Here is a 13444-nt window from a genome sequence, read left to right on the forward strand (position 1 = left end):
CTCTCTCGCAAGGCCTTCCCCGTCATCGCCTGACACTTCGTACAGGCCTCCATGTCGTGGCCTTCCCCGAGACACCACAGACATTCTCGGTGCGGGTCCGTGATAGACATTTTCGAACCGCAAGATTTACACTTTTTGAAACCCGATCGTGGGGTTGTAGTCGGCGTCGATGACGAGGACATATCGATATATATCAGTATTATTCACTGCATCACAGAACTCGAGGCGTGCCGAATCTCCGAAGCAACAACATGCACTGTGGAAAAACAGAACTGAGGCCAACGGGTGCCCTCTGCCGAATTTTGTTTACGAAGCAGCTAAATCTGGATGGAATACATCTAACATGAGGAATACGTTGGAGGACACAATCCACTCGAAAAACAAAATACAAAGAAAAACAAGATAATGTGATATCTAAAATTCAGGTTTGTAAGTGAAGACTACTCATTCCTAACAATTGTGGAATTCCATACAATTAAAATTACCCTAAGAATGACAAAACACACGACACAACTTAATGTGACTATCAGAGCACTCAGAAAAGGTGTAACTGGAAGAAGCATTAGAGACAAACATTTAGGTCATGTTTAAAAGTAATTAAATATTTATACTTGACAACTCTTTTCAATACTACATTACTTTTCATATTCGCCCTCCCACCATTTCAACCCAATTTTCATGGGCAGCGCAGCATAAGTAGAACTGACAATCTCACAAAATAACCACAAAAACATGTGGCAAGAGGGATATCATGTGTATAATATATATTTATATATCTATATATATATAAAAACTGTTATATTGATGCTAATGTACTCACACAGTACAAATAGCAAAATAGTGTACAATTTCCTAAATACAAAATATAGCTTTACACAAAAATTAAACAGAATAGATAGAAACCATCCAAAACGAACGATTGGAAACAGTGTTCAAAATTCAATGATCAAAAACAGTCTTTCTAAAAGTTTCCCTTCATATTGGTTGCCCTTCAATCACAGAGAAAGGCACAGATAGTTAGGGGCATAAAAAGGTGATAAGAGAAATGTAAATAGAAATATAAAAGGAAATGTTCAAGGCAAGGGTACGCAGGAGACTGTTCTTTTTCATCTCCACTTTCCTCTTTCAGACTGGGGGAACAAGGGTAGTGGAAAGACCCTAGTGCAAACTAATGAGGTGCATAAAGCATATGGCATGGAAACAACAGATGGGTCTTGCTAAGGTGTATGCAAACTGAAGAGGCAGACATGGATATCATGGAAAGGAAGGACACAAAATAGAGCCAATTGAATGTTACAAGGGAAAAGCAAGCCAGGCTGTCAGAAGAAAAATAGATGAGCGGAAAATATGTACACCCTTAACACATCATGGAAGAAGAGAGGGACAATGAAACAGAAGTGAAAAACATGAAGTGAAAAAAAAGCAATTGTTCAACAGATCCATGAACATTGAAAAGTAATATGCATGTTATGGTTCAAAAGTGTAGGAAGTGCAGAGAAGTAAATGCCAAAAAACTAAGGAAATCTTTACATACATGGGACAGTGATATTTGGAGAGGAACATAAGAGCAGATTTAAATTCTGTAAGGGCTTTAGGGAGGGAGAAAAACATAACATCTGCTTATTAAGTGCTTTTTATCAAAGTTCAATGAAGCACTAAGGAATAAGCAACATGTATACTATGACCCAAATGTTATGTTACACACATATGCAAGTAGTAGAAAAAAGATTTCTTTTTTTTTGGATGCAAAGCTAAAACATCAAAATAAATCAGAGAGAAACAAGCAAAGCCTGCAAAAATATCTATACAGCTCAAGTAAGTGCACAGGTTAGAAAAATAAAAAGGTACAGACTCGAAAAAAAGTAACTTAAAATATATCCATCTGTACTCAAAAAGCTTGACAAGACAGATGTCAAAGTGTCTCAACCAGACAGAATAGGGCAAGAAAATACAGTGTTGCTTTCCTTCAAATTGAGGAGTCAAATGGACATACTAATAAAACTAAACAGGTGACTTGTGGTCAAAAAGATACAACTACTCAGCAGTACAGACTACTGGAGGCTGGCTTTAAAAAAGCAGTAACATGTTCTATGCCAGAAAGTCACAATATTTTACTATAAAAAACCTAATCTGAACTGTATTCAACATATTCAGAGAACACTTCCCACTGCGTAGATTAGTTAAAAATAGGTACAGGAAAATGGTTGCCCCTTGTTTGCAACAAGCAGGCACCTATAGAAAGAGTTCATGATTTATAATGAAATATGCATTACACATCAAACAATCAGACCCAATTAACGCTTTACCTCAATCTGAAAATGTAAAGACATATTGGAATTTGCTTGGTCAGTAAAATATTAATTACGCCATTATAAATGACAAAGCCGTTATCTTCAGAGTGGGTCATTTCGGGTAATACATTCACATAAATATCTAGAAAATATACAAGGTCCATAATAGGAAGTTTCTATTATGAAACGGCTGTAATGAAGTGGAAACATCTACTAGTGCCATTACTGGAAAAAGGCGACTTGAAAACGTTAGCATTGTCGCCAAAGTAGAGTAGTGCTACCGCCGGTTCTTTTAAATCACAAGATTTTACTAGACATGAAACATGAAACAGGAACCAGAAACCTTCTATAAACGTGGCCCGGATGTCCAGGCCAGAAGCTGCCATACAAAACCTCCTTCAGAAATCCTCTGCAATCCAAAACAGTTTGAGAAGAACACAAATATTAAAGCAAGTACAGGTAAACATCAGAACAGGTAATATTTTCCAGTTGTTGCAGACCAGCATGAATGTCCTCTAATGTCTTTTGAAAGGAATGTCACTCTGGCAACTAAAAGACTAGGCTCCCATTTACTTCTGCTTTCTACAAGTCTGTACGTTGCATTCCCAGTTGAGCCTTGGACCAAAAAAACGCACAGCACATGTGAACCTCTGGAGGAGGTGTGCAAACTTTGCCTAGATATGGACATGGGCTATGCCTAAAAACAGTCTATTAAGTTCTTGTCCACAATAACAAAGCCAGCTGCTTTCGTCGAATCATCATCTGCCACAGTCCTAGAATAGATTAAAAAAAAGTGTTTTAATGTTTGGCACAGACACAACACACACTTCGACAATCACTGGTCATATATGTATCAAATGAAAAACGAAAACATTTAATTACAGTCGCTGTACCCAAATTGTTCCCTGCCTTAAAATGAATTCTATTGGTGATTAGCAATAGGAATGTACATTGTTTTCAGCTTGCTAAGTGGGTGAGCGAAATTTTTAAAGTATTTTATGGTGGGATTAAACGGCTTGAAATACAAAAACCTTCCACTAGAGATGCGAAAGCAGAATCACCAATGTCAGTCAGGTTACGCACAGCACATCGCCAGCCAGACGTTCAGCTCCAGTTGAAAGCCAGATGGGCAATGCATTGTGGGTATGGAAATTATCTCAAATGTCAGCGCCTTTGGGCTCCAGGAAAATGACTGTCTATAGAGTACTGGAACAAAGGCTTGACATGAGCTAAGTGTGTGTGTGTGTGTGCGTGTGTGTGCGTGTGTGTATAGTAATTTGCACTCACTACTAGCCTTTGGCTAGTGATAATTGACTATGTCCGACTACTAGGTTACAAACTTGTACTAATTCAAATGCATGCACATTTTCAATACACTGGTATTGGGGTATGTACAGACACTGCAATTTCATGAGTCTCTATTCCAACTAACAGACTCATTTTTTCCACACAGAGAAACAGGGATCACAACATCGAGACCCGACACTTCCCCTCATTGTTTCAAAAAGCCATTCACAGACATTTAACTGCACAAGCCCCACCAGCCGCTCTAAGGCAATTCATTGTAATCAGACTCCCCCAACCCAGCCCCATCTGCCCTCAAAATGCCCCAGCTAAAAAGCTTTGAAGAGAATTGTCAGGGCCCTTGTCCCTAGTCAACTCCCATCCTTTCCTCTTGATTGTGACGTAACAGTCCTGATATGGTATCTGACACAAGGTTACCACACTGGGCTCCACAGGACACAGGCCTAACACAAACTGCTTGTATATCCCCTCTTTCAGAATTCTAGAGACACACGCCTGATATGTTGATTCTGCTACCAGTGGCCTGACATACCAAGCTTCAACTGGACTACACATACAATGACAGACACCTAAGCAACCCCTCCTGCCTTCCCGATAGCACACTAACAGGGTGGGCTGTTTTTTTGTTTCTTTTCCCTGCTCTCCAGATTCATTGACCCCTGCTCCAATTAACACACTTTGCCATTTAGACCTTGAAGATTGCAATGTGTGGGGGAGTTGAAGATCCAATAGCTGCCTTGCTGAGCAAAAAATCAAATCAGATACAGACAGGCACAGATAACATGGTATCAGCAGGAGGAGCTGTAATGCTTTGGTGTTATTCAAATGCTTCATTTCATCTCTGCCTAAGGAAGTTCTATTTTCTGAAACCTTTGACAAACAGCATCTGAAGGTACTCACAAAGGGTATTACAGTGTTCACAATACACACTGTATCAAGGGATATACTTCTATGGTCCTGAAGAAGGCGACACACTGTATTTTTACTGAAACCAGTTGACCACATTAGAGATGTCTTCTTATTCTATCCACTTTTTAGATAGGTGGCTCATCGCCAAGAGCTAGAGTTAGGGGTATCCCAATAAGGGACAGTTAGACATTTCTCTGTCTCTGGCGGGGGTCACGAGGAGAGCATGAGGTCTGCATACACTATTTAGGTTTCCCTGCTCTATTTCTTCTGTGATATCATTTTTTTTTTTTTTTTTTAATTGCTTAGCATTGGGCTTGAAAGAATAAAACCTTTTGTCAAACATCAAAAAACACATACAAAACTGCTTAAAGCATAATACAACCATCATATAAATAGCACCATTAAATACAAGCATAAATCAAATTTCCCTTTCGAAGAAGCTAAAATAAGTCAATTCAAATTTGTATAAACCATCTGATTCATCATATTTGTATTCTGAACTTCAAACAATTCCGGAAGGTAGAGTCCCACCTATAACTTACCAACATCATTAATATGTTAGAACCATTTCCCTCAAGCAACAACCAAAACCCCAAAATAGTTAAACAATCAGCTGCTTTAAAAAACTAGACACTGCAAGAGTTATACCAACATGTTGTCCACTTATCAAAATAGCCCACTAATCCTTGTGGGCTATCACTCGATACTGCCCTATACATATATCAAAGAAAAGGCCTCTCACCTCTGTTAGCTTTGGACAGTCAAGCAGCAGGTGTTCTAAGATCTCCAAGTCTGCCAATGGATGACATAACCTACACCCACAATCACTGTTACTGAGCTTAGTTTGTGAACCAAGGAGCTCTCCGATATCATTATAGAATGCGTTGCCATTGTTATGCGATAGGACCTCTTGTGTGCAAAAGGATATGATACAATCCAGGAAAATATTTGGGTTTGTGGGATAGCTGAGATTTCGATGAAAATCTGAGTGGCATATGCACAGTTCTAAAATTTCAGACAAAAGCTGCAAACTAGCAAGGTTAGTGGCTGTAAATAAAGGTTAAAGAATAGGCAGAGCCATATGCCACTCCATATTTCCCTGGGAACAGTGCAGACCGAAAAGGTGAAATGGATGTGCATTGCTCTGTATCCCTAAAATACTATTCTAACAAGTGAAGAGCAGCAACCCCCGAACTCCTGCGGCATAGTTGGTCCAGCAAAATGTGATTTACTGTATTGAATGCTGCTAAGTGGTTAAGGATCAGTAATGCACCCAAACCATGGCAATTGACCAAGAGTCAAAGATCATTGAGCATGAATAAGGAACAAGTTACTTACCTGTAACTGTTGTTCTCCAGCATGGGTCTGGCATGGATTCACATGCTCATGAATATTCCCCGTCGTCAGGCCGGGAATCCTCGGTATAGAAAAAAATCAGTATCAGTTTCGTTTCTGATCTGTCTTTCTTAGTAGTAACCAATCACTGGTCTCTGGGTCATACTGCCGCCAGCCAATGACTGCCCTCTCCCTAAGCACCGCCTCTGGCAGCCATCCTCAGATTTGGTAGCACGTAAAGTGGCAGTATGACCAAGTGAAGAGCCACAGAGGGGTAGGCGGGAGGGTTCACATGTGAATCCATGCCAGACCCATGCTGGAGAACAACAGTTACAGGTAAGTAACTTGTTCCTTCTCCAGCATGGTGTCTGGCATGGATTCACATGCTCATGAATAAGAGAATACATAGCAGTACACACATGCACAACCACGGGAGGTGGCAACAGGCTCAACATTAAGCAATACAACAACTCAACATTAAGCATCTCTTACCTCCTCACCAGGCTCACCTTAGGCGAACAGGTTGCGCAGCACTGCTTGGCCGACCCTGGACTCCTCCCTGGAGTCCCGATCGACGCAGTAGAATCTTGTGAAGGTATGCGTCGACCTCCACGTCGCAGCCCTGCAGATGTCCGGCAGGGGCACACCAGACAGGAACGCCGTGGTAGCAGTGATCGCTCTGGTCGAATGGGCTCTCGGACGGCCGGGCAGCAGTCGGTTTGCCAACCGGTGACAGTGCATGATGCAGCCGGAGAGCCATCTGGAAATGGAAGTCTTCGAGAGAGCCTTCCCTTGATTCACAGTCCCAAAGTTCACAAACAGCTGTGACGTCTTCCGAAAACTCTTCGTGCGGTCCACGTAGAACTTCAGCGCTCTATCTACATCCAGCGAGTGCAAAGTCCTCTCGGCCGGCGACGAAGGCGACGGGAAGAAAACTGGCAACACCAAGGGCTCGTTGAGGTGGAAGTCCGACGGCACCTTGGGCATAAAGGAGGGGTGCGTCCTCAGCACCACCCTCGTGTCATGAAAAGTCAAGTATGAAGGCTTGCAAGATAGGGCCTGGATCTCTCCCACTCGTCGTGCAGGGGTGATGGCCACGAGGAAAGCTGTCCTTCATGACAGGAACTTCAAAGGCGCCGAATGCATAGGCTCGAATGGGGCCCCCATGAGCCTGGTCAGCACCACATTAAGTTCCCACGCCGGGGCAGGAGCCTTCACCGGCGAGAATGATCGGAATAGTCCCTTCATGAATTCTTTCACCAGGCGATCAGACCACAAGGTTGCCGTCCCGTAGTCCTGGTATATCGGGAGATTGCAGCCAGATGTATTTTGATGGAGGCGTGAGCCAGTCCAGCTTTGGCCAGCGACAGTAGGTACGGCAGTACTTGAGGGGCCGTAATCCGCAGAGGGTTAATCTTCTGTGCACGGCACCAGACAGAGAACCTCTTCCATTTATGTCCGTAGCACTTGAGAGTTGAGGACGCCCTGGCCTTTGCAAGAACCTCTCTGCAGTCGGCCGGGATGTCGTACCGTCCAAACTCTAGTGCTGCAGGAGCCAGGCCTGCAAGTTCAGCGACTCCGGGTTGTGGTGAAGAATGGCGCCTCCTTCTCTGCAGAGAAGGTCTGCGTCCGTCGGCAGCTTGACTGGTGTGGACGTTGACAAGTCCAGAAGGTCCGGGAACCAGATCTGTCTCGGCATAGCCGGTGCGACGAGGATCATCCTGCACCGGGACCTCTTGAGCTGGTTGATGAGTCGGAGCAGCAACGGCAGCGGAGGGAACGCTTAAAGAACCGGGCCGTCCCATGGGAACGAGAAAGCATCGCCCATGCTCCTCGGCTGGGGGAACCTGCTGGCGAACCTCCGGCACTTGGAATTCGTCGCCATCGCGAAGAGATCGATTTGGGGTTCGCCCCATCGTCGGAAGAGTCGATCCACTTGATCCTGGCGTAGTTCCCACTCGTGGCATGAGCGCAGCTCCCTGCTGAGTGAGTCGGCGATCGTGTTTTTTATTCCTGCCAGATGAAGAGGCACCAGAAACATCCCTTGGGCGACGGCCCAATGCCACAGATCCTGGGCTTCCTTGGATAGGGCCGGGGACCTGGTTCCGCCCTGCTTCCGGATGTAGAACATTGTGGTGGTGTTGTCAGTGAAGATCCTCACCACCTTGCCCTTGAGGGATGGAAGAAAGGACCTGAGGGCCCAGAACAATGCGCGGAGCTCCAAGATGTTGATGTGGAGTTACTTCTCCTCCGGGAGCCAAAGGCCTCTCGCGTGAAGATCTCCGGAGTGCGCTCCCCAACCTTCCAGGGAGGCGTCTGTCGTCACCGTCACCTGGTGAGCTGGGGTCTGAAAGTCTGTGCCCGCCGACAGATGGGAGCGGGTACCACACCCCTGGATCACCTGACGGAACGTCTCATTGAGAGGGATCCTGTCCTCGAAGCTGCCCGTCGACTGGACCCAGCGGGCGTCGAGGAACTCTTGTAAGGGGCGCATCCTAAGCCTGCAAAGGCGCATCAGATAAATGCAGGAGGGCATCATCCCGAGGAGGGACTTGATAGATCTTACCCTGGCCATGTCCGTGGCCAGCAGACGCTGCACCTTGCCCAGAATGGTCCTGGTCCTTTCCTCCGACGGCGAGGCCAGCCGCGCCACTGTGTCGAGCTTGGCTCCCAGAAACAGGGCGACTTGCGACGGAACCAGGTGGGATTTTGGAAAGTTGATGGAGAATCCCAGGTCTGTGAGCAGCTGGACGGTCTTCACAGTGTGCTCCACGGCGAGCTCCCTTGTCCTTGCCCGGATGAGCCAGTCATCCAGGTAGGGGTAGACGTGGATCCCCTGTAGGCGCAGCCGCGCCGCCACCGGTGCGAGGCACTTGGTGAACACCCTAGGTGCCGACTTCAATCCGAACGGGAGGGCCTTGAACTGGTAGTGCCGCCCTTGGACCACGAACCTGAGGAACTATCGGTGTCTTTTTAGAATGGGGATGTGGAAGTACGCATCCTCCAAGTCTAACGAGGACAGGAAATCGCCCTCCTCCAGCTGTCCCAGCACGTGCTGGAGGGTGACCATACAGAACTTCTGTGCCTTGATGTACTTGTTCAGTCGTCGCAGGTCCAGGATGGGGCGCCATCCTCCTGTCTTCTTTTTTACGAGGAAGTACCTTGAGTAAACTCCGGAGCCCTGAAGCCTCTTTGGGACGAGCTTGATGGCACCCTTCTTGAGCATCGCCCTTACTTCCAACAGTAGTTGAGGGACGTGATTTTCCTTCCTGGCCACGGGTGGAACGCAAGGGCACTTCTTCTGAAACTCGAGGGCGTGCCCTTTGGCCAGGGCATCCAGCACCCAACGGTTGGTGGAGATGGACTCCCACACGCTGAAGGACCTCACCAGCCGGCCTCCCACCGGGGTGCTTCGGCGGGGGCCCGACCCCACGGTCGGTTCAATCTTGTTTGGAGGCCGCCTTGCCTCCTTGACCACCCTGTCGACGACGACGGGCACCACCTGACTTGCCGCGTCCCCTGTAGGCTTCCTGGGACGAAGATCTTGCCCGTTGGCGGTACGTGGAGGAGCCACTGCCGGATCCCTTGGAGGCACCTTGTCTGCCTCCGGAGCTCCGAAAGGACGGCCGTTGTTGTTGGAGCACTCCCAGTGCCCGGGCAGTCTCTGTGTCTGTCTTGATGGCCTGAAGGGACTCATCAACCGCCTTCCCAAACAGGTTGTTCCCGTCGAAGGGCATGTCCAAAACCTTGGTTTGTACGTCCTGGCGGAAATCTGTGGCCTTGAGCCATCCTCGTCGTCTCAAGCAAACGCTGTTTCCCAACTGACGGAAACCGGTGTCGGCGATGTCCGTTGCCACCGTGATGGCGTGGTCCGAAGCAATCTCACCTTCCTGTAGGATTTCAAGGGCCTCAGCCATTTTGGCGTCCGGAAGGAAGTCCAACAGAGGGGCGATTTTGAACCACAACTCCGTGTCGTAGCGGGCTACTATAGCCAGGGCGTTGGCCGCCTTGATAGTCGTCGCTGCGGATGAGATGATCTGTCGTCCCATCGTGTCCAGCTTCCTGCCCTCGCCGTCCGGCGGGGAAGTTGATGTCGAGGCCGATGCCCCCCCAGCTTTCTTCTTTGCCGCCGCCGAGACGACCGAATCCGGGGTAGGTTGCGCCCAAAGGCACAAGGGGGCAGCGTCGGGGACCCGGTACTTCGTCTCGTACCGGTCCCTCTGCCGGCGCTGTGGCAGGGTTCTTGAGGAGGGCAAGCCCCTCATCCCAGATGTCATCAAGAAGCGGTACAGCGAGGACCGTCTTCCTTTTAGCCTTGCGCCGTTGGTAAAGGAACCCTTCCTTCTTCTCTTCTGGGCAGAGCTGGAAGAGCTCGGATGCCCTGGAAATCATGGCATGAAAGGATCCAATCTCGTCGGGCGGGGACGCCCGAACAGGGGGTGCCGGGGGACACGTTCCGTCGTCGCCTCCGTTGTCATCTGTACCTGTCATAGCCATGTCCGTGCCTGTATCATCCCCGTGGGTAGTAGACCGGGGGGAAGGCAGAGCAGGCCGCAGAGGTGGGAGAGGTGGCGTAGGATGCGTCCTCCTCCTCTTATGCGGTGGACTTTCCGAAGGTCCTGGCTCCGGTTCCCCCGTCGGGTCTGGCTCAGGTACCTCCGTCGGGGGGAGGGGCAACCTTGTCCTTATCTCCGAGCAGAAGGACTGAATCGCTGACAAAAATGGCCGCCAAAGTGTCCTGCGGCGCCGGAAACGACGGGCACGAGGGCTCTTGAGGAGCCTCGTCGGCGACACCTTTGCTCTCGTCGTCGCCCTCGTCGGGATCCCTCCGGATGGGCTGGGCCTCTTCCACGACTTCGATGAGCTCTTCTTCAGAGGTCGTGTCCGTATCCACGATAGCCACCAGCCCCTCCCCCACCTTTTCCAACGAGGACTTCGTGGGGGTCTTCTCAATGGGCCTGAAAGACGACTCCTTCCACGTTGGCAGGGAGACTCTGGGTCCTGAGGTCGCCTCCACTGGTGTAGCCTCCACAGGCTGAGCCAGGGCCGCGGCGACATCCTCAATCGAGGTCTTAGCAGGGTGAATTAAGGCCATCGTCACCTTCTGTACGCCTGGGGCCTTCACCTTGGGGGGAGGGTCCGAGCCTCGCTCCCCCTCTACCGAAATATTCGAGATCGACCGGGGCCTCTCCAGAAGCTTCGCCGGGTTCTCGGACTTCCTCTTACCCGAGCCAAAGCATTGGCTCGTGGTTGATGGCGCCGGGGAGGATGCGCCCTGCCTGGCAGCCAAGGAGCCCGACCGTTCGGCGCTCCCGGTGCCCGCGGACTCGCGGTGCTTAGCCTTTTGTTGGGCCCCCGTCGCCGGGGCGCCCTCACAGGACTTAGAAGACTGCTCGGACTTCTTTTTCTTCTTCTCGCCTGACGGGCTCTTCCCTTCCAGCCAGTTGGCGAGACGGAGGTGGCGATCCTTCATGGTCCGCTCCGACATGTTCCCACAAAACGCACAGTCCTTCTCCGTGTGCGTCTTGTCCTCATGGAGACAGTAGAGGCATAACGAATGCTCATCTCCTTGAAAACATTCTGAAGCTGGCATCCAGGGCAGGTCCTGAACAGCTTCCCGAGCGTCGAGCTTCCTTTCTCCTGGGCCATGTCCGGGGTAGGCCTCGGAACTTCTGGAATCCTCCAAAAGCGTAACTCGACGAAATCTTCACCCTTGAGGGGCGTAGAAAACTCCGAAACGGATCCCCGTAAATCGGATGTAGAAACGGTGGAGCTTGAGGCTCTATTTAACCGAAAAATGAGAAAAATCTCCTGAAAAAAGCGTGAAAACGCAGCAAAAGCTCGAGAGCTACAGCACGAGAACTCCCAACACTTGAACATGCAGTAAAAATCTGAGGATGGCTGCCAGAGGCGGGGCTTAGGGAGAGGGCAGTCATTGGCTGGGGGCAGTATGACCCAGAGACCAATGATTGGTTACTACTAAGAAAGACAGATCAGAAACGAAACTGATACCGATTTTTTTCTATACCGAGGATTCCCGGCCTGACGATGGGGAATATTCATGAGCATGTGAATCCATGCCAAACCCCATGCTGGAGAAGAGTACTGTTTTGGTGCCTCTGCCCAGTCTAAGACCATCATTATGAGGTTTCTGGTGCTGCCGGCGGCCTACCGGCAACCCCTGCTTACCGTTTCTGCCACCTGATATCCCAGTAATAACGGGATATTCCTGGCAGCGGAGGAACAGTAAATTCCCATTCCCGTGGAGTCCTGTGATCACTGTAGCACCAGCGCTGTTATTGACAGTGCCGGTACTTCAGTGAAAAATCTACCGGTAGGGCCTTCAACTTCCTGCAGGTCAGACCTGCTGGTAGTTCACATCCCCTACCGGCAGGCTTGGAGTTTGTCGGTCTGGAAAATGTGCTGATAACCGTGGATACCCACACTTTTTTCCAGGCCGGCAAACGTATAATGAGGGCCTTAATCTTGCTTGGAAAGGGCCAAGGACATCATTTGTCCTCTGTAGATAAGAAATCCATACTCTCTTATAACTTAAGAGACAAAAGTCCGTTTTGATATAGGGCAGAAATTATTTCGATCCAACAGATTAAGATTTGACTTTAATAGTGTTATCATTGCAAGATTTAGCCAAGAAGAAACCAGTCCAGACTCTAGTGAACTATTAATAATTTTGATTATTGCTGGGGCTACAGCTGAGTGATGCAAGGTAGTCTATATGGCCAGGGCTTGCAAGTGTACCTTAAGCGAATTGTACACTAATCCAGAGTCTAAAAGTAACAGGAGGTAGGTAACAATGTCACTGGAGAGCAATCAATTGGATTGATCTTTGCTTTTGTGCACCATATTATGTACATCTTCCGTTTATTGAAATGGCAGTGTCTTGTATTTAAGTTTGCTAGCCTCACGTAGTATGTCCATGCATCCACGAGGCAGGTTAAGATGACCAAACTATGACCTTAGGACCCAGACTGCCAAGTTTATATTTTGTGGTGCATTATCTGCTGATTTTGTAGGGTCAACATATTGCGTACTAGATGTAATTTGATTGGTGGCACTTGTCAAATCCATGTTGAAGCAATGAGGATTAGCGTCAAACTCTCCAGGAGTAATTTGTTCATTACTTTGCGAAAGAGGGGAATTGAAGAAAAAGCGCAAACAAATCTTCCCAACCAATCCATGTTGCATTGCTGAAGGACCCTGGTGTTGGGTATCTGAATATGAAGACTGGGCATTTTGTATTTGTACTTGTCACAAACAAGTCCATGTTTGGATATCCCCATGTTGCGAAGATCTGTTTGAGAAGGGTTGTGTCGAGTTGTCACTAACACGCTTGAACCAGTAGCCTGTTGAGATTGTCTGCGAGACAATTGTGCACTCCCGGTATGTGTTGAGCTTGTTTGAACACTTTCTGGTGTATGCCCCATCGTCATATTTGCTGAGCTAGTATGATAATGCTGGTGAGTGTGTTCCGCCCTGTTTGTTTCCATACAAAATGACTGTTGTATTGTTTATGTTTATAAAGACGCTATTTTTGTGGATTAGTGTTTGAAAGCTGTGCGAAGCTGGTTTGGTCACCAGAAGTT

The 13444-nt window shown here is 48.1% G+C and overlaps 1 protein-coding gene across 3 annotated transcripts in view; it reads right to left on the bottom strand.

The window, feature by feature from the left end:
• Nucleotides 1-581: 581 nt before the first annotated feature.
• NFAT5 (nuclear factor of activated T cells 5) overlaps nucleotides 582-13444 on the bottom strand; it is a 1479138-nt gene continuing 1466275 nt past the window's right edge. For all 3 annotated transcript variants that reach the window (XM_069635522.1, XM_069635523.1, XM_069635524.1), the window contains exon 14: nucleotides 582-3064. The gene's annotated coding sequence lies outside the window, so the exon portion shown is untranslated. The remainder of the gene's footprint in view (nucleotides 3065-13444) is intronic.

This window comes from Ambystoma mexicanum, chromosome 1q, assembly GCF_040938575.1.
Source record: "Ambystoma mexicanum isolate Mex_15411 chromosome 1q, UKY_AmexF1_1, whole genome shotgun sequence".
NCBI classification, from domain to species: Eukaryota; Metazoa; Chordata; class Amphibia; order Caudata; family Ambystomatidae; genus Ambystoma; species Ambystoma mexicanum.